Source organism: Ischnura elegans, chromosome 10, assembly GCF_921293095.1.
Source record: "Ischnura elegans chromosome 10, ioIscEleg1.1, whole genome shotgun sequence".
NCBI lineage: Eukaryota > Metazoa > Arthropoda > Insecta > Odonata > Coenagrionidae > Ischnura > Ischnura elegans.
Genome location: NC_060255.1, coordinates 54,553,781 through 54,572,441, shown reverse-complemented (window position 1 = coordinate 54,572,441; position 18,661 = coordinate 54,553,781). Strand labels below are relative to the sequence as shown.

At 39.8% G+C, this 18,661-nt stretch overlaps 1 protein-coding gene and 1 non-coding gene across 2 annotated transcripts in view; one reads left to right on the top strand and one right to left on the bottom strand.

Annotated features, from left to right (window-relative positions):
* LOC124167245 (ninjurin-A-like) overlaps positions 1-18,661 on the bottom strand; it is a 72,758-nt gene that overhangs the window by 51,221 nt on the left and 2,876 nt on the right. The gene's annotated exons all lie outside the window — the stretch shown is intronic.
* Positions 9,086-9,167, top strand: Trnas-gcu. Its single transcript has one exon. It is a non-coding gene; the product is annotated as a tRNA-Ser (tRNA).

Sequence of the window (18,661 nt, the reverse complement as noted above, 5' to 3'; positions counted from 1 at the left end):
CCTGCATGACCATATTTTTCTACATACTACGATGCATGTCACCAAAGGCATCGTCACAATGTCACCATGGCATGCCAAATACCAAATTATATTTCATTGGATGTACTTTGGGATGCATTAAAATTTGATGACGTAGTTGGATATCTAATTGCATTGCATTATTATATTTTACCCTTATTCTCCCATTGATCACCATAAAATATAAATTCCTCTGATTTTATTATTTTTAATGACAACCAGTGCGCGTTATTTTTTTTTTTTTGGCCCAGAGCTCTTTGTCAATTATTAGTCCAGTTTTTCAATGTTCAATGAATGCCACTTTAAATCTCTATTCACGCTAAATCAAGCCAAAATAGCGCGACCAATATCCATTTACTAGTTCAGGGATGCCGAAAATGACGGCACAAATTATGGATCTCGGACGTAATCATTTTCAGAGATGATCATAGTCCCTATTTCCATAATTTTTTTTCCATTGAGTTTGCCATCATTGGACACTTACGTGGAATTAGCAGCAGCCAATCAAAGCAAGAGAACAAATGCATTTTCTGGTGACATTATTGAGCTTTTTGAGGACGACTTTAGTATATATTAAGGAAACCTTAAATGACAGAGTGATATAGAGAATGATAGTTTACGCATTCTTTCCCCCATTATTAGAGGAGACTCAATTTCATTCCGTATAAGGCTAATTTCTGTTGCCACTTTGGTCGCATTTTAATCGGTTTTCAAAAATGTCCACGGCGCTGTGGCGAGCGTTACGCGATCCACTTTCATCCAATACTTTACAATACAAAGTTTGACAATGATATATTGGACGGTATACAATCTAAATTAAGCCCGCATCACGCGATGGATTTTCACGTACTAGTTAACGATTGGCAGCAATGACGGCTAACAAGATGACACTCGAACAGGGGCGGTCTGGCCAGGTCGGCTGGTCGGCGATCGCCGAAGGCCCCACAATGCTCGCGAATATCGTATCGATATGAAAAATATATGATAATAATAAAGGCTTAATAAATAAATCTCAGATTATTTGGAAAAAGCTTCTTTTTGCAATAAGGTGGTTTCCTATTTTTTATTGCCTAAATCGAAAGGTTATTATTACTCCTGGAGTACGTATTTCACGCCTTCAGATTTTTATACGACAATATCTATTTTTCGCGATCAATGGAAAAGTGAAAATTTCATAGCGCGTGAAAAAGCGACGGATAAGTATGAATGCTGGGAAAAGCCCGTGTGACGTCATTCCGGTGCCGGCTCCCGCTGTGTGCGGCCACCTTGGTGCAAGGCTATGAACGCCGCTACTATCTAGGCTGCTATCAGGTAGCGCCCAGGTAGGGCCGGTGCGCCACGCTATGGTATACAGATTATAGTTTCGACCCGGGACGAAACTTCACTCCCGGGAATGAATCTAAATTAATCAAAAAACCGATTCTCATATTCAAGTTTCGATCCCAGGAGTTGAGTGAAGGGGGGATAAGATAGATTATTTTCGACCCATTACGTTGGACATACGTGTGGAGAGGCTAAAACATTGAACTTAAAAATCGAATGGCCAGTTTACGTTCACCGTTCTCCTTTTAGTAGTAAAAATATGAGTTCCACATGCATCTAATGGCGGTAGGCCGAGCCTCTACTTCATTCTACCATATTTCGTACACGGTGTGTGGGTCGAAACTAAAATATTCGAAGGTAGAGCACGTCGTCCCTAGGGTGCGAAACATCTGCATTTCGTTTCGTCCCGGAGGTAGCCCGAGGTACAGCCTGGAGCGATACAGCGATGTCCTGGCATCCCTTATTCGTTGATTACGAGTTTCTATGCAAGAAATTATACGATTGCATAGAGATTTACGCTAAGTTGGCCGTAGTCTCAGTAATTTATGCACGTTTTCACAGTCACATCCTATCTATACGTAGGCAAACCAAAGGCGAGTAATTGTGCTGCCACCTATACATACAGTTACCTCGCGGCGACACAAGTGGCGACACAATGGCCGGGAAGTGACCAGTCCTTTAAAATCTAAGTCCGTGGTTTCGACCCAAAGTAGTTTTGACTCCGATCTCCTTTCGAGCATGAGTTTAGCTCCCCGGGTTTAAATGCGTTTCGCTCAGTGGCGGATACAGATGGGGGGCGCGCGCCCCTCCCTTGCGGGTCCGGCCGTATTGGCAAACATGGCAGAACCACGATTGTGACTTTTTTATATCATAAGATGGCATTGTCTTATATATGTGTATAATTACATTAATTAAAATTTTATTTTACTCTGCCTGTGACTTGATTATTTTTTATTGCGATATCGCGATAAAAAGTAAAGGCAATTCAATATATCTTTTGCGCCCCCCCCTTGAGTGTTTTCTGTATCCGCCCCTGGTTTCGTTTCTTCATTTCGCTCCCGGGAACGAAACTATTGAAATTTTAAAGGTTTGACTTCCGTTTAATTTCTATTGCCATCCCTGCTTTTTTGAAGACCGTAGGTAGGTACTACATGAATTTAGATAGATGGACAACGGTACGCTACTAAGCGCTTTCAATTCCACTACGAGGTAAACCATTTCGTTAATTGTATCGTTTGAATCCCGCAGTTAGAGCGTATTATTATTATAGTATTCTACCGATTAAGGTAGGTTTCCATGGAGTATTCGAGAAGCGATCTGGGAGCCTCCCTTTCCTTCCAGCACTGCCTTCTTTAATTCACTGTAAGGCCTACTCTCTTTCAACCTATCCAAAAAACCTATTCTTTTCCTTCCCCTCCCTCGTTTCCCTAAAATTCTACCCTCCAACACCATTTTCAACATCCCCTCCCCGCTAAGTACTCGCTCCATCCATACCTTCTGTCTCCTGCGTACCTCATCTAAAAGCTGCCTCTCCTCGCCAACCATATCCAGCACTTCGTCGTTCCTTTTCCTCTCCGTCCATTTCACCCTCTCCATACCCACATCTCGAATGCCTCCAATCTTCTCTCGTCTTCTTTCCGTTAGAGCGTATAAGTTCTGTTATTTTTGGCACACCAATAAATCTCCCTGCAGGAAGCTGCCATGCATTGAAGTTTACTCACGTTTCACTGCGTTAGAATGTAAACAGTCTCGGAGCGTGTTCCAATATTGCTTTGGGAGCGTATTAGTCACGCTCAATATATCAGCGTTCAAGGACATTCCCCTCGATGCATTGTTGACCAGCGATCGAATATTCACAAACACGGAAAGTTGCGATCCAGCGTATTTAGGTGAAAGAGAAATCAGTCACCGGAAAATTTAACCGTGTTTATTCCAATTCAATAGGGTAATTTCCTTCATCAAAGAAAACGAAAGGCATTGACTGCAATTCGTTACCGACCAATAGTGTATTCATAATATAAAAATTTTTTGGTTTTAGAAATCACAGTTCAGACGAATGGCAATGGTCAATTTTAACCTCATTTGAAAAAGGCCAGATTGCCGCCCATGCGATTCCGCTCCACGTGACGTCACAGGTACCTACTTTCTTTACGAGTAGATAGGAGTTTTACATTGCCTGAGATTACCACTGCATGCATGAGGCACAGAGCTCAGGGAAACATCTCTTATTATCACCCTTTATATTTACCTAATTTCGGAAAGTTTCCTTCGTTTGATAGGACAATAATAATCCTTATTTAAGCCAAGCGCTACCTGCTAGCAGGGTACTCTGCTACCTGCTGGCAGTCTGCGTCGTATCAGCGCTCAAAGTCTCGCCCCAAAGTCACCTCTCAGGGCGACACCTGGAACCAGAAATACGTCACACGGACTTTTCCCAGCATTCCTACTTAGCCGTCGCGTTTTCGCGCGCTTGAAAATTTTCACTTTTCGTTTAATCGCGAAAAATAGATATCGTCGTTCGAAAATCTTAGAGCGTGAAATGAATACTCCAGGAGTAATAATCTTTCGATTTGGACAATAAAAAAATAATAGGAAACCACCCTATTGTTAGAATGCATGACGGTGATATGATAAAATAGCCCCTGTTCTAAATCCGTACGTGCATGCGCGCAATTTCACGTCATTATTAGAAATTAATGCAGTTCCAATTTGTGCAGTTCCGTGCCCCGTGTAAAACGGCCTTAATGGTCAGCAAGAGAGAGTTTGAATATAAGCTCGCAGAAAGTAATGGCTAGGAGCAGATCTCGCACAAAACCGCGCGAGAGAACATTGCCCCGTAAGCGTATTTATGTGAAGGGGTAGAGTGGCAATATCAGTAATATCTTTTGAAAGGGAGCGGAGATATTGGGGGAGGGGAGGTTGAAGTGAAAGTCTCTGTCCCATCTGAGCCTAATTCACGGTTTCGCTGGAATGCTTGGCGGGAATTGTACGCGAGGCAGTCTGAAGAAAACAAAGCAACGCACAGTGGGATAGAATCGAAAAAAAGCTGGCCAAAACCTCAAAAACGAATTTTTTGAGCTAGGAAGTTGAAACTTCGCATACATATTCTCAATTAAATTGTGCATAACTTCCAGATTATTCATTTTCTGTGTTTTCACGTTAACAATATATCTAAGGTCAAAGTTGAACAAAGTTAGCGAAAATCGACCACCCTAGATTTTTTCTGAAAATTGCCAACTTTATCCTCGTGCTGTGGTCTCATGAATAACTTTATCGACAAAACTGTTACACCATTAAATTGATGCTTCTTTTTTTTATTTGAAGGGTTTTTAAAGATTTTGTTTCATCAATAACCATAGTTATATAAGAAAATGGCGGAGCCTGTTTTCAGCCCTTTACATAAAGGTAGAGAAAAAGTAGATATTACCCCAGACTTCCGCCAAGTGACTGATACCACGTCGTTTTATGAAGCTTCTAAATTGTGGATCTAAATGGAGTTTGTGGAGTGAAAGGAGAAATGTGGAGTTTTTCGCTAAATTTGTTCAACTTTGACCTCAGATATATTGTTAACGTGAAAACACAGAAAATAAATAATCTGGAAGTTATTCACAATTTAATTGAGAATATGTATGTGAAGTTTCAACATCCTAGCTCAAAAAAATCGTTTTTGAGGTTTTGGCTATCTTTTTTCGATTCTAGCCCACTGTGCTACGGTTTGACGCAAACTAGCACACACGATCCAAAACAAATGAGCCGAACTTTTCGCACTAATAAAAAAATCATTCTTTTGTGTCATGCAATGATTTTACAATGCTAATTTATCTTCGATTCTAACGATTTCCCCCCTTAGGCTGCATCATTTATGAAATCTCACATTGAAAATTATCAATGTAAACTCTGGCGAATTCGGAACTGTCGGCCTCAGTGGCTTCGGTCCTCGCCTGCCAAAGAAGAGGTCGCGGGTTCGAGTCCCGGCAAGGTAGGTTGCCCCTATCCAGTACGTGGATGTTTATGCACGCGTTATTGTTAATTTGTTGAAAAAGGCCAATGAGTGCTGCCCCTATCCATATTTCGGTGGCATCGGAATAAGTAAAATAAATAAGATAAATGTGGTTTCCTAATTAATGTAAGAGTAAAATTTTACGCGAAAAAGTTTCTCTTCCATTAAATCCCTAGCGAAAAAATTTCCTTTTATGAGCATGAATTAGCTCTAAGGAAAAAAAAACGATTCCGTCCCAATTCGTATAAAACTTATGATAATGATAACTAGCATTTATCATAAGTGTAAGTGGCAAGGAGTAATTGCAAGTTGCGGTTCGAATCCATGCGCTTAAGCCCAAAGTTTCGCTTTTATTGTTAAAAAAAACACATTTTTCAATTTTATGGTGACATGCAATGATTTTAAAACGAAAGAGTTGGCAATAAAGTACGCAGACCGATCGAGGAATATGTTCATTGATTAACATCATTCATACGCTAACTTCTACACTATCAACATTGAGAGTTGATCGTCGTACCTTTTCTATTCAGCAAACAAATTTTCACATCAGTGCCGATATTAATTTGCCAATAATTCAGAAAGTATTTTCGTTAAGTGCCTTTTATATTTACGATGATTTTCGTAATAGTATCTCCTTTCCGTTTTCTGTCAAGACGGCATAGAACAGTAGCTGTAATTTGCCCGAAATCTACAAATTTTCCACAACTTATGCTCTAACTACTATTATAGAATTTTAAAATTAGTTTATTTTTATAAATTTAGCTATCGGAAAATCGGAAATATTGTATACCGCACGTTTTTGAGTGAAAGTTAGCATGGCCAAAAGCATTCACGTTTTGAAATTTACTCGAGAATCACATTTTGGCCGTTTTCCAATATTATACTTGTAATGTATTATCGAGAAGTCAAGAGTGAAAGCACACAAAATGTGGTGCTACCGAAGAATGAAGAAGATAAAATGGATCGACCGTGTGAGTAATGATGAAGTGCAAAGAGGAGTGAGAGAAAAGTCAAGATTCCTAAAAATATTGAGAAGGAGACAGAGTCAGGGGCGCAGCTAGGAATTAAGGCTGAGGGGGGGGTTTAGGTGCAACTAATACCGGGTTGTATGGTGGTATGGAATACCCACCAGGGTAAGCGGTAGATGCGAGATTAATAAATAGGGTAGTTTCCTTCATCAAAGAAAACGAAAGGCATTGATTTCGATTCGTTACCCACCATTACTGTATTCATAATATACAAATTATTTCGTTTTAGAAATACCGGTTTAGACGAAAGGCATTGGTCCATTTTTATCCTTATTTGAAAAGGGCCAGATTGGCGCCCATGCGATGCCGCTCCACGTGACGTCACAGGGACCTAATTTCTATCTACATCTACATAATACCCTGCGAGCCACCTCTAGGGTGTTTGGCAGGGGGTGATCAATCACCAGCATGCAGCATGCATTTGGACTCCCACATGCACACCACACCGTCCAAAAAACGTCCCGTATAATAACAAACTATACTACTATATGCTGTTAGAAATAGAATATAGAATAAGATATACGAGAAGATAGGAGTTATACATCGTCTGAGGTTACCATTGCATGCATGAGGCGCAGAGCTCAGGGAAACATGTCTTAATAATCACTTATTAAAACTGGCTAAGGTCGGAAAGTTTTCTTCGTTTGATAAGGTATTAATAATCCTTATTTAAGCCAAGCGCTACCAGCCAGCAGGGTACTCAGCTACCCGCTAGCAGCCTGCGTCGTATCTGCGCTAAGCCTCGCCTCAAGGTCACCTCACAGGGCGGCAGCGGGAACGAGAAATACGTCACACGGAGAGATTTCCCGGCATTCATACTTACGCGTCGCGTTTTCGCGCGCTTGAAAATTTTCACTTTTCATTTAATCGCGAAAAATAGATATCGTCATTTAAAAATCTAAAAGCGTGAAATACGTACTCCAGGAGTAATAATCTTTCGATTTAGGCAATAAAAAAATAATAGGAAACAACCCTATTGCGGAATTTTAAGATAAACTTTTCAAAATGGTGAGTTTTACGGCTTTCTGGGGGATATTTTATTATTCCTTACACTATTTTATCAGTAATATCAATCCAACTGAGTAAAATGGATTAAATTTAAATATTTCTCTAAGCTCTGGGGGGGGGTTTAACCCCCAAACCCCCCCCCCCCCCCCTCGCTGCGCCACTGGACAGGGCAACTTAATAAGCTATGTTATGAAGCATGATTACCTGATGAAAAAAATCGTAGGACAGGTGGAAAGGAAGAAGTTTATAAGGGACGGCCCCGATTGGGTTACATAGGACAGGTTATAAAGCATTCATAAAGAGCATGAGTTAGCGTTGAGCAGAGGTTATAAAGCCTATAAATCATGTAAATACGTCACTATGAAAACGGTAGCGGATAGGACAGAGGAATGGAGAGCTGCGTCAAACCAATCTTAGGATTGTTGACTTATGATTATGATGAATGTATTTTCGCCAAGTCGTTGGCATATTACCAATTTTACGATTAAATTGAAATGAAAGGTAGTCGCACCTTTCCTCAATAATTTAATGCGTCTTATAATAGTCTTTTAATAGACAATGATCTTTAATAACTCTTCATGATAGTATTGTAATAGCAATCTCTAATAACAAGTCTAGTACTAGATGATGGATCTGTGAGCCGAAACGACGATTTAAATTATTTCGGAAAAGTGCAACTACCTTTCATTTCAACGTGTCAAACTTCCACTATATCACGCCTGAATCGGTTGAACTTTTACGATTAATCCTAGAAAGATGCACGATTGCGAAACTAATCGTTTTCGCTAAAACTTGATTCGCTATATATCCTTCCAGTGCACCTGACTCGTTTTAAGGGAGTTGCACCCGCCCGGACCAGCCCCCTCCCCCACACACAGATGTAACGGACACTATAGTATACGAGTTCCGAGCGTGACTCCGCCACGCGAGGCGTAAAGCACGAAGGCGGCGGCGCGTAATCCCAAGGACCCAGCGGCCAGCTGTGCGGAGAGCTGCGTGACGTTTCCATGCGACGCGGAGAGACCAAGGACCTTGAGATTCCAGGGAGACAGCTCATGAGTGAGTCGCGAAATCAGAGAGTTCATTGCAAAATCCTCTTGTCGCACTGCGCGTCTTGACAGCGAATGCTCGACTTGCGGAGTGGAATACTAAAACTCGATTGCCATTTAGATTTTTGATTTTTAGATTGAAATGATTGTGCTGTAAACATTCCATTAATTTTAATTACTGTGAAAAACTGATTCCTCTGAAATAATTGCCTTAGTAAAATATCATTTCTAGCTTTCTTTTCTATCAGCAGAATAATGCACTGATTGCTGCATAAAAAAAACGGATTTAGAGTTTACATCGCATTCACTTTTGCCGGTTAATTTTAGTATTATAAGGGGGGGGGGGGTTTGGGGATAGAGGACTCATTATTTTCGGCGGCGCCTTGGTGGTATGCAATACTTTCATCGCTAATGTGTCTTCCGACTGATATGCGCAAACAGGGGCCTATCTGATATCAATAAATTATTTTTCAACGCTGAAATGGAAATTTTCAACGATGAAATGAAATCTTTAATTTGAAAGCTATCTTAAAAACTACCGTCTTTTCAATTTTTTCAGAAATTACGGCCACAGCCATATTAACAGACTTTAGCCTCAATAAATAAATCGCCCTCTTCTTTTTTTATGTCGTTCCTGTCGTCCGCGGCTGGTGATATGAGACGAGGTGGCCGAGTGGTTAAGGCGTTGGACTGCTAATCCAATGTGCTCTGCACGCGTGGGTTCGAATCCCATCCTCGTCGTATTTTTTGCCGACCTCGGTGGCACGGCATGGTAGTTTCATTTCCTGGTGAACCGAAGGTCACGGGGTGAAATCCTGTTTGCTTACGTTATTTCTATGTGTTATTGTCAGAGTCGTGCGGGTATCTGGTTTTATTGACGATGTTATTCTTCCCTTCCTGGTTCTTATAACTCTCACTTAGGCTGCATTATGTGCAGTTGTGGTCATGTATCACTTTTGTCTTATTTTGATTACCATTGATTTTGTTCTGGGTAGGTGATTCCCACCACCGCCTGTAAGTATGATTGTCTTAGCTGAAGGTACTAATGGACTATAAAATATAAACCATGCTCTTATTACCGTTAATTCCGTCCTCGTTCTGACTAATCTCTCAGGCTGTTGTATTAATAATTTTAGTTTTCCTCAAATTTTATTAGCTTTGGTCAACCTGTACGGTAATTTTAAAAAATTAAGACTAATCTGAATTTGATTGATTTGTGTACCTTAGTTCTACTTAACATTTATTAATGTTTAATATTCGGGGAAAAGCGAATTCCTTATAGCAGTCCGTGGGGCGAAATATGTCTCTTATTTTATCGTTCCAATCGGACGTGGAAATATTGTCTGGTTCTGATTGTGACTCTCACAAGGGCTGCATTATGTGCAGTTGCGATCATGTATCACGTTTATCTTTCTTTCCCTGCCATTGATTCATTGTGAACAATTATTCCTAATACTAGCTCAATTATAGAGGATAGAGCAGTATTCATTCAAACCTACCCTAGGGGATATGTATGAGATATTTTTGGTTTTTGGCCGTTTGTGTGATGTAATATCTCAACTTTGTTTCTGTGCCTCCTCCTAAACACCCCCCCCCCTATTTCAAACCTCCCCCACCACGGTCTTCTTTCTTATTCTACAAGTCTTTTTGTCTTGTGGAATTTGAATTTTTTGTTAGTTTCTATTAGTACCTGAGGATGATTGTATAACAATCGAAAACCGTGTAGTACTCGGCTAATAAGTTGTGGACAATACGATATCTTCGTTTATCATAATGTACGAGAAATGTTTGATATTAATGAAAGAACCTTTGAGAAGCCAAGGTTCGTAATGCCTGCTGTGGGAAATTTCTCGGATGGAAAAGTGAAAGTTAAGTGCCACTTAGCTCTCGTCTGGTCCTACCTTGAGTGCGCGGCAAATATACGATGCGATTAGGCTTAGAAATATCAAAAAAGGGAAATAAATAAAATACGAAGGAAAGCGGTGCGATTCGTTGAACACTGCTAGGAGAAAACAGATGTGTTACACGGATCAAACCACCCTATTAGGGTGGTTTCCTATTATTTTTTTATTGCCTTAATCGAAAGATTATTACTCCTGGAGTACGTATTTCACGCTTTTAGATTTTTAAATGATAATATCTATTTTTCGCGATTAAATGAAAAGTGAAAATTTTCAAGCGCGCGAAAACGCGACGCGTTAGTAGGAATGATGGGAAATCTCTCCGTACGTCGTATTTCTGGTTCCCCCTCCGCCCGGTGAGGTGACCTTGAGGCGAGGCTTAGCGCTGATACGTCGCAGGCTGCCAGCGGGTAGCCTAGTGCCCTGCCGCCTGGTAGCGCTTGGCTTAAATAAGGATTATTAATACCTTATCAAATGAGGAAAACTTTCCGACATTAGCCAGTTTTAATAAGTGATTATTGTTTCCCTGAGCTCTGCGCCTCATGCATGCATTGGTAACCTCAGACGATGTATAACTCCTATCTTCTCCTATAGAAACTATGTCCCTGTGACGTCACGTGGAGTGGCATCGCATGGGCGCCAATCTGGCCCTTTTCAAATGAGGATAAAAATGGACCATTGCCATTCGTCTAAACCGGCATTTATAAAACGAAATAATTAGTATATTATGAATACACTAATGGTGGGTAACGAATCGCAATTATTGCCTTTTGTTTTCTTTGATGAAGGAAACTACCCTAATGTGATCCCGTAGAGGTTCACTGCCAACGAGACCTCGGCAGCTCACTAAGATGCTTCATCACGGGCGGTGGATCACTTATTTTCCTATCTTGGCCGACAATTTTGCCTAGGGCGCACTAGGAGGAGGGCGCACGGGAGCACGTGCCCCCCCTTCCTAGACACTTAAAAAATAGACAAGATTTTTATTACGGCTATCATTACGTTCGTTTTTTTGTGTTATGGAGCCTCAACCATTCGAGCCATGAGACCAAGTCAAGAAGAGAGATTTACCGCTCGTTCGCTAGTCAGCACTCGAAAAAAAAGCATCACCCAAGTGGAGAAGAGGGTCGAAAACTGTAATTACTATATACGGTAGAACATGGATAATTTGAGCTTCTTTAATTCGAAATATCCTTTAATTCGAATATATCTCTCGGTCCTTAGCATTTTGTATCCAAATAATGCTAAAAAATCGCGGATAATTCGAATTTTCCTTGTGATAAATCGAGTTTTATGGTTGCCATCCCAGGAGATTTATGTTTATTTTTCAATATTCTGTCCGTCGATAAAGTATGTATACAATGTTTTTGATCTCTTTGGCTATTATGATTCTATTGCAGTGTATCATGCTATGATATCTTGTCTAAACGTATAAGATTACTAGTTAAGTTGGTAGTGCGCAGCAGTTTAGATGTTGCTGAGGAAATTTTAAGGTTAGAATAAAAATGTTACTAAACTTTCACGCAGCATTTCCCGAAAGCAACCACCAACATTGATAAAAGAAGCTGTGAAAATCTTCATACAAAAATTAATATACTTCGTAGTTTGTTGAAATAAATATTCTTGTTTTAAGGTTACTTTAAACCTGCTGATACGCGTTATTCAAAGTATTTATATTTAAAGTGGCACAATTTAATAAAGATTTTTGATTGGAAATATGAATACTATCGTTTTGGACCAATTTGTTAAGGACCTCTTTAATTCGAATTTTCGGATAATTCGAAGTTTTTTAGTGGTCCCTTGATGGTCGAATGATCCAAGTTCCACTGTATATAACCTATTAATATTCTCATATTGCTTACAGCGGGAAACTTAAATATGGAAGTAAAGAAACAATTTATAAGAACCTACATTTGGAGTATGCTCCTATACGGAAGTGAGGCATGGACATTGAACAATGACCGCAGCGGAAAAAGCAAGGATAGAGCCCTTCGAAATTTGGTGCTACTGAAGAATGATGAAGATCAAATGGATCGACCGAGTTAGTACCGAGGAAGTCCTAAGAAGAATAGGAGAGAAGAGAATCCTCATGAAAACCTTAACAAGAAGACGGAACAACCTTATAGGCCACATCTTGAGACATGATGGTCTGATGAAGACAATCGTCGAGGGACAAGTGGAAGGCAAGAATGAAAAGGGAAGACCTCGAGCAAAATATCATCATCATCATCATCAGTGATTACTGTCCTTAGACAGGTTTCCACTGGACTTCTCTCCATCTTTCTCTATCCTGAGCATCCTCCTTTAGGTCTTTGTATTTTCTTCCTCTTCTTATATCATCCAACATTCCCATCCTCCTTCTTCCTCTTCCTCTCTTTCCTTCTATCTTCCCTTCTATTATTCTCCGTTCCAAACAATTCCTTCTTAATATATGCCCTAACCAACTTGCCTTCCTCTTATGAATCATATGTATTAATTTTCTTTCCTCGCCTATTCTTCTTAGAACTTCCTCATTCTTCACTCTGTCAGTCCACTTCACTTTCAACATTCGTCTCCATACCCACATTTCAAAACTTTCTAAATATCTCTCCTCCTTCTTTTTAACAGTCCATGATTCACATCCGTACAACACTACACTCCACACAAAACATTTCATAAACCTCTTCCTCATCTCTATTGGAATTCTTTTTGCTGTTAACAATGCTTTTACCTTTCCATACGCTCCTTTACCTATTGATATCCTTCTTCTTATTTCCTCAGTACAACTTCCATTCCATCTTACCAGACTTCCCAAATATTGGAAAGTCTGTACTTGCTGTATGATATTTCCTTCTAAGGATATACAAACACAACCTTCTTTTCTGCTGATTCTCATCACCTTGGTTTTATTTATGTTTAAGTTCATTCCAAATTCCCTCCCCACATCCATTATATCATCCATCACTTGTTGTAAATCTTCTTCACTTTCTGCCAGCACTGCCTGATCATCTGCATATTTAATTGTTTTTATTCTTTCTCCTCCTATTACAACTCCTCTAGCTTTTTCTAAAGCTTTCTCCATCATTTTTTCTGCATAAACATTGAAGAGCTCTGGAGAAAGGCAGCACCCTTGCCTCACTCCTCTTCCTATGCCAATTTCTTCTGTTTCATCATCTCCAATTTTTATAACTACTACCTGCCTACAATACATCTCCTTTATTAATCTCCTATCTTTCCAATCAATGCCAATGTCTTTCAAAATTTTCAATAACACATTCCAATTAACCTTATCAAATGCCTTTTCCCAATCAATAAAGCAAATGTACAAATCTCTATTCACTTCCATCATTCTTTCTCCTATCATCCTCAAGCATCCTATTGCATCACGAGTCCCTTTACCCTTTCTAAATCCAAATTGATCTTCTCCCATATTTTCTTTAATTCTTCCTTCGATTCTTTTTAATATAATCCTTGTAATTACTTTGGTAACATGGCATATAAGACTAATTGTCCTATAGTCTTTACATTCTTTGGCATTACATTTCTTTGGTATTGGTATTAGAATAGTTTTAAGCAGATCATCAGGCCAGCTCCCGGTATCATATATCCTATTGATTAAATTTGTTAGTCGACTCATTGCACTGTTACCTAGGTTCTTTAATGCTTCTGATGGTATTCTATCGCATCCCATTGCTTTCCTTTCCTTGAGATCCTTGATTGCCTTTTCCACTTCTCTTCTCAGTATGTTTGGTCCTCTATTCACCTCTTCACATTCCCATTCCTCTTCCAGCTCCATCTCAGAATGATCATCTTTACTATCATATAGTTCTTTCACATATTCTTTCCATATGTTTTTGTTTTCCTCAACACCTGTTGTTATCTTTCCGTATTTATTTAACATTCCTTGTTTACTTATTTTCTTTGGCTCTCTTTTTGTGAACTTTCAAAATATATAGCAAATATATGGAACAAGTAAAGAAGGATGTGAAAGAGAAGAAATACGTAGGGGTGAAAAGATTAGCTGATAGGAGAATAGAGTGGAGAGCTGCGTCAAACCAATCCTAGGATTGCTGACCAGTCATGATGATGATGATGATGAAAATAAAGAGAATATTTTTCTTACAGTAGCTGTTGTATGTTGTTTTGAATGCCAAATATGAGAAGACCGTTTGCCTGTCAGACCCTTGTGCCCCCCTATAAGAAACCCTGGATCCGCCCTTGACCCAGCTTTTAAACGGATTAGTTGGGGCTCTCTGAAGACTCTGAGTCTACGCGCGAAGCTTTGATCGCTTCAGCCTTTTAAGGACAAATAAGTATTTTTTCAGCGTGACAAGGACATTATCTTATAACCGCACTATATTTCCATACCTGGCGGAGACGATAAAATAAGAGAGATACTTGGCAAAATGGATAGGCGTAGGAAGTCGCTTTTACCTCACACAATATAGGACTTCAATAAATGCTCAGTTGAATTCAGGCAGTCAATATTACTCTAAATATCCACTCTACCGATAACTCGGGACGTATTCTGAAGAGCTGTTACTTCTGGAATACACTTCGCGTACATACACTATCCATGACAATTTTTCTGTATAGTCCGGTGAACTTGTTGTGAATATACAATGAATGAAGGCGATTTGAAATGCAGGAGAATAGCGCTTCAGATGACGTCACCCCACGGAAGTCTTCTCAAGGATGAAATTATCTATTATGGGTGCTGCAGTGGCCTTGAGTCGTCCTGGAGAAAAATTGTCTTCAGTAAAAAATAAATTAGGCTCTCAATATAATGGATAAAAGAGTGTGTGACATTATAAAATCAAATACTTGGCGCATTAACTGTGTTAACATCTAAAGAGGATGAATAACATTTTCTTACTGGACTCTCTTTGCAATAACAATATGATTCGCAATGTGAATAGGCATAAATATTTCCTATGAATATTATTCATTTCGAGGAAGCCTTTGGCGTCTATTTTATACAAACGTAGCCATTTTCGGATAAAAAAGTTTAACCTGTTAATACCTCCTTGTGACTCCGCGTGCTGTGGTTTGTCTAGGAAGTAATCTAGCCAGGAAACTATTATTTTATCATCCATGATCACCTATCTGGCCACCCGGCGTTGCTCGGGAAGGATGGTGCCTACCCAGAGAAGTGGGAACCTGGAATTCATGTTCACATGGCATGATTTTTAGGTAAAGGAACAAAGCCGATATGAAGATGATTTATGAATGCAGAAGCTAAAAAAAAAACGATTTCCATATACCACGCATGGACTCATTTTATACCCTGATTCACAACAGTGAACGCTATGCATGTCAGTACGAGCGTATTCTTAAAATGTCGTGTGAAGGCATACCCCAGGAAAAAGGTTTGTACCGAGTGGATTAATAGTTGAGTGTAAATTTTTTTCACTTTGGTTGTGTCAAGAGCAGTGGTGTCATGGTGCCGGAACGCCGTTCCAACACTGGTTAACAAAAGGCATAATAGTTAAAATAACACTTTTATCAATTTTGGTTCCTAAAAGTTTCTAATATACATACATTCGTAGCCAAAACAATTTTTTTAAATATTGATGAAACAAAGGTATATACGTTTAAAAATATGCAGACATAAATAGTAATAAAAACACACAGAGTAATATTTCACCAGTAAAAAAGTTAAGGAAAGTGCGCTGCTAACTATGTCATGACACCACTGGTCAAGAGGTGCGCCTACCCGGCAGGATGTCCAATCACATAAGTCGTATGACGTGGCGTGATAAACGGTAATGAGAAAAGTACGCAAAGGACGAGTCCGATACAACCAGAAGTAGCACTATTGGCTGTGGGAGCATGAGATACCCCAACGTACTGAATTTGGTTGCCATTACGTCCGCATCCGTAAGGAAACGCATTGCGGACAAAGAAACAGACATCCTCTTTTATATAATCATAGATGATAAGCATTCTCATTCGTATGCTTGCTCATCATCAGTTATTGGTTTTTCAATTAAGTAAGCGTGACTCATGAGGAAATTTTAGGCATTTTCCTGCTTTGGTACTTCCGCGTCTGTGATAGGGTAATTCAAATCGTTGCGATGCTCGACCTTTTAAGTTCCAACCTATCAGAAATTTCGAAACGTTTGAAAGATTATTTCATCAGAGTGCTACCTCAGTCAGAGAAAGTCAATTTGTCATGTAGATCATGCATCAAATAGATGTCTTACCATATAACGTTATCTTCCACCAAAATGCCAGTCATAACCTTGTCAAACCAATACAGCGATATCACTTCCCCACTTATTTAGTGAGACAGTAGCTTGTGTAGACTTTATTTTCCGGGGAGGGTGGCAATATCAATGTATAAGTTTAGGCTAAGCAATTATTAATTGGTGCAACCAATGATATTTTGCATACAATATAAATTTAAAACCAAGTATATGATTGTACTAGCACAGGGGTCGGCAACCTAAGGCTCGCGAGCCGCATGCGGCTCTATCTTTGTCGAGTTACGGCTCTTTCGATGTCAAATTGCGACCTTCCAGATCCATCCCAAAAAATAATAATTGCATCATTTTACTTTCGAAACCGAAAGCAAATATTTCATGCCGAATAAAACCATGAATGTAGGAATGAGAGAGTATAAAGTGTCCAAATAATAAATATATTGCCGGTGGTCAAATTAAAACACTGTCGAAATGCAGCTACGCAGTTAGTTGCATAACTTTTGGCTCTTCCGTTTCAGAAGGTTGGAGACCTTTGTGCCACGGTAATAGACGGATAGGAAGCGATGCGATAGCTCATATCGGGGAGCGTTAGATAGCTTAAAACCCCCTGCGGGTCAGTTGCGTAAATTTCATGTCATTCAATTCTATTATTTTAACGACGTTAAATAAAAATGAAGATTGACCATAAGAATAATGTGGCACTAAACTGAGAAATGACGCCTATGGCATTTAAATTATTGATTTACTGGTCCCCCCTTTACGTGCGCCCCTATTTGAAGTGTTTTTTTCAAATTTGATGGAAGTATTCATTGGTATAATTAAGTAAGATTAATTCATGCCCCATGCGGGTCAGCAACGTAAATGTCGTGTTATTCAAATCTATGTTTTTAACAATGCGACCGCCAAATAAATTGAAGATTGACCGTAGGAATAACACGACCCTAAACTGATGATTGACGCCTATGAAATTCAAATCATTGACCAATAGGGTGATTTCCTTTACTTTTTTTGTAGCCTAAATCGAAAGATTATTACTCCTGGAGTACGTATTTCACGCTTTTAGATTTTTAAAGAACGATATCCATTTTTTGCGATTAAAATCAGAAGGTATGGAGAATGACAGGTCTTGTGCCAGATGATGGTTCTCTGAGCCGAAACGCGCCGTGGGCATTAATTAACTGTGGTAAAGTACAACTGCATTTTATTTCTATAAGTCGGACTAAATCACTCCTGAATTGGTTTAAAATTATCGACCCACTAGTCCCTCTCTTTCGAAGTTAGGGAGGGGGCAGTGGGTTGTAAACAAAAAATAAAATTACATTACTCAGTCGTAAAATTGTGAAATTTATGTAGTATTAAGTGATTCCATCGTTACTTTTTGTTGTCCGAATTACTTTAAAATTGAGCCAAACCAGCTCCATGTACAACCAGCTTCGCCACGTTATGGCATCTTCAGGTAAACTATCTGATATATTTGGACGTCGAAATGTGTACCTTTGATTTAAAATATACAATTTATTAATATTTTTATTAAAAATCTCGTGTATTTTTGAGCGTCTGGGGGGGGGGGGGGGTGGGGAACGTGCCTCCATGCCCCCTCCCCCCATAAATCCACCTATGGGGAGACCAGTCGGTTGATAGAAGTCATTTCTAAACTTGGTGGAAATATTTGATGGCAAAACAAAGAAGCGTATTCAATGGTCACTCCCGTGACAATGGCAACAATGGGAAGACCTCGTTAAGAAGGTAGACGCGAAATTCCTGGCGACATTTTAGTCGTTGGAGGTGCCCGGAAGCAGTCCTCGCGATCGCCCTTTGGAAACCTCCGCACGTCATAGCGGACGTCACATCTTCTGCTTCGACGCTCCTAACTGGATTTTCTTATTCGCTTTTCTTTCCCGCGCCCCGTCTTAACCTTCTCCCGAATTGCTTTCTCTAGCTTTGCGGCCGTCGATACTCCCCTCGGCATACAGATGTCACATGATTTCCCCGACTGCACCTTACTACGTTCATGCGGTTGTCCCAGGTCTTGAAATCGTTAAAATGCCTTGGCCGCGGGCGGGTCAAGATCAGATGGAATTAACGGTCCCGCTCAAGGATTTCACCGAAAAAGTAACGTGTGACGAAAGCTTTTTAGGTGGGAGGGGCC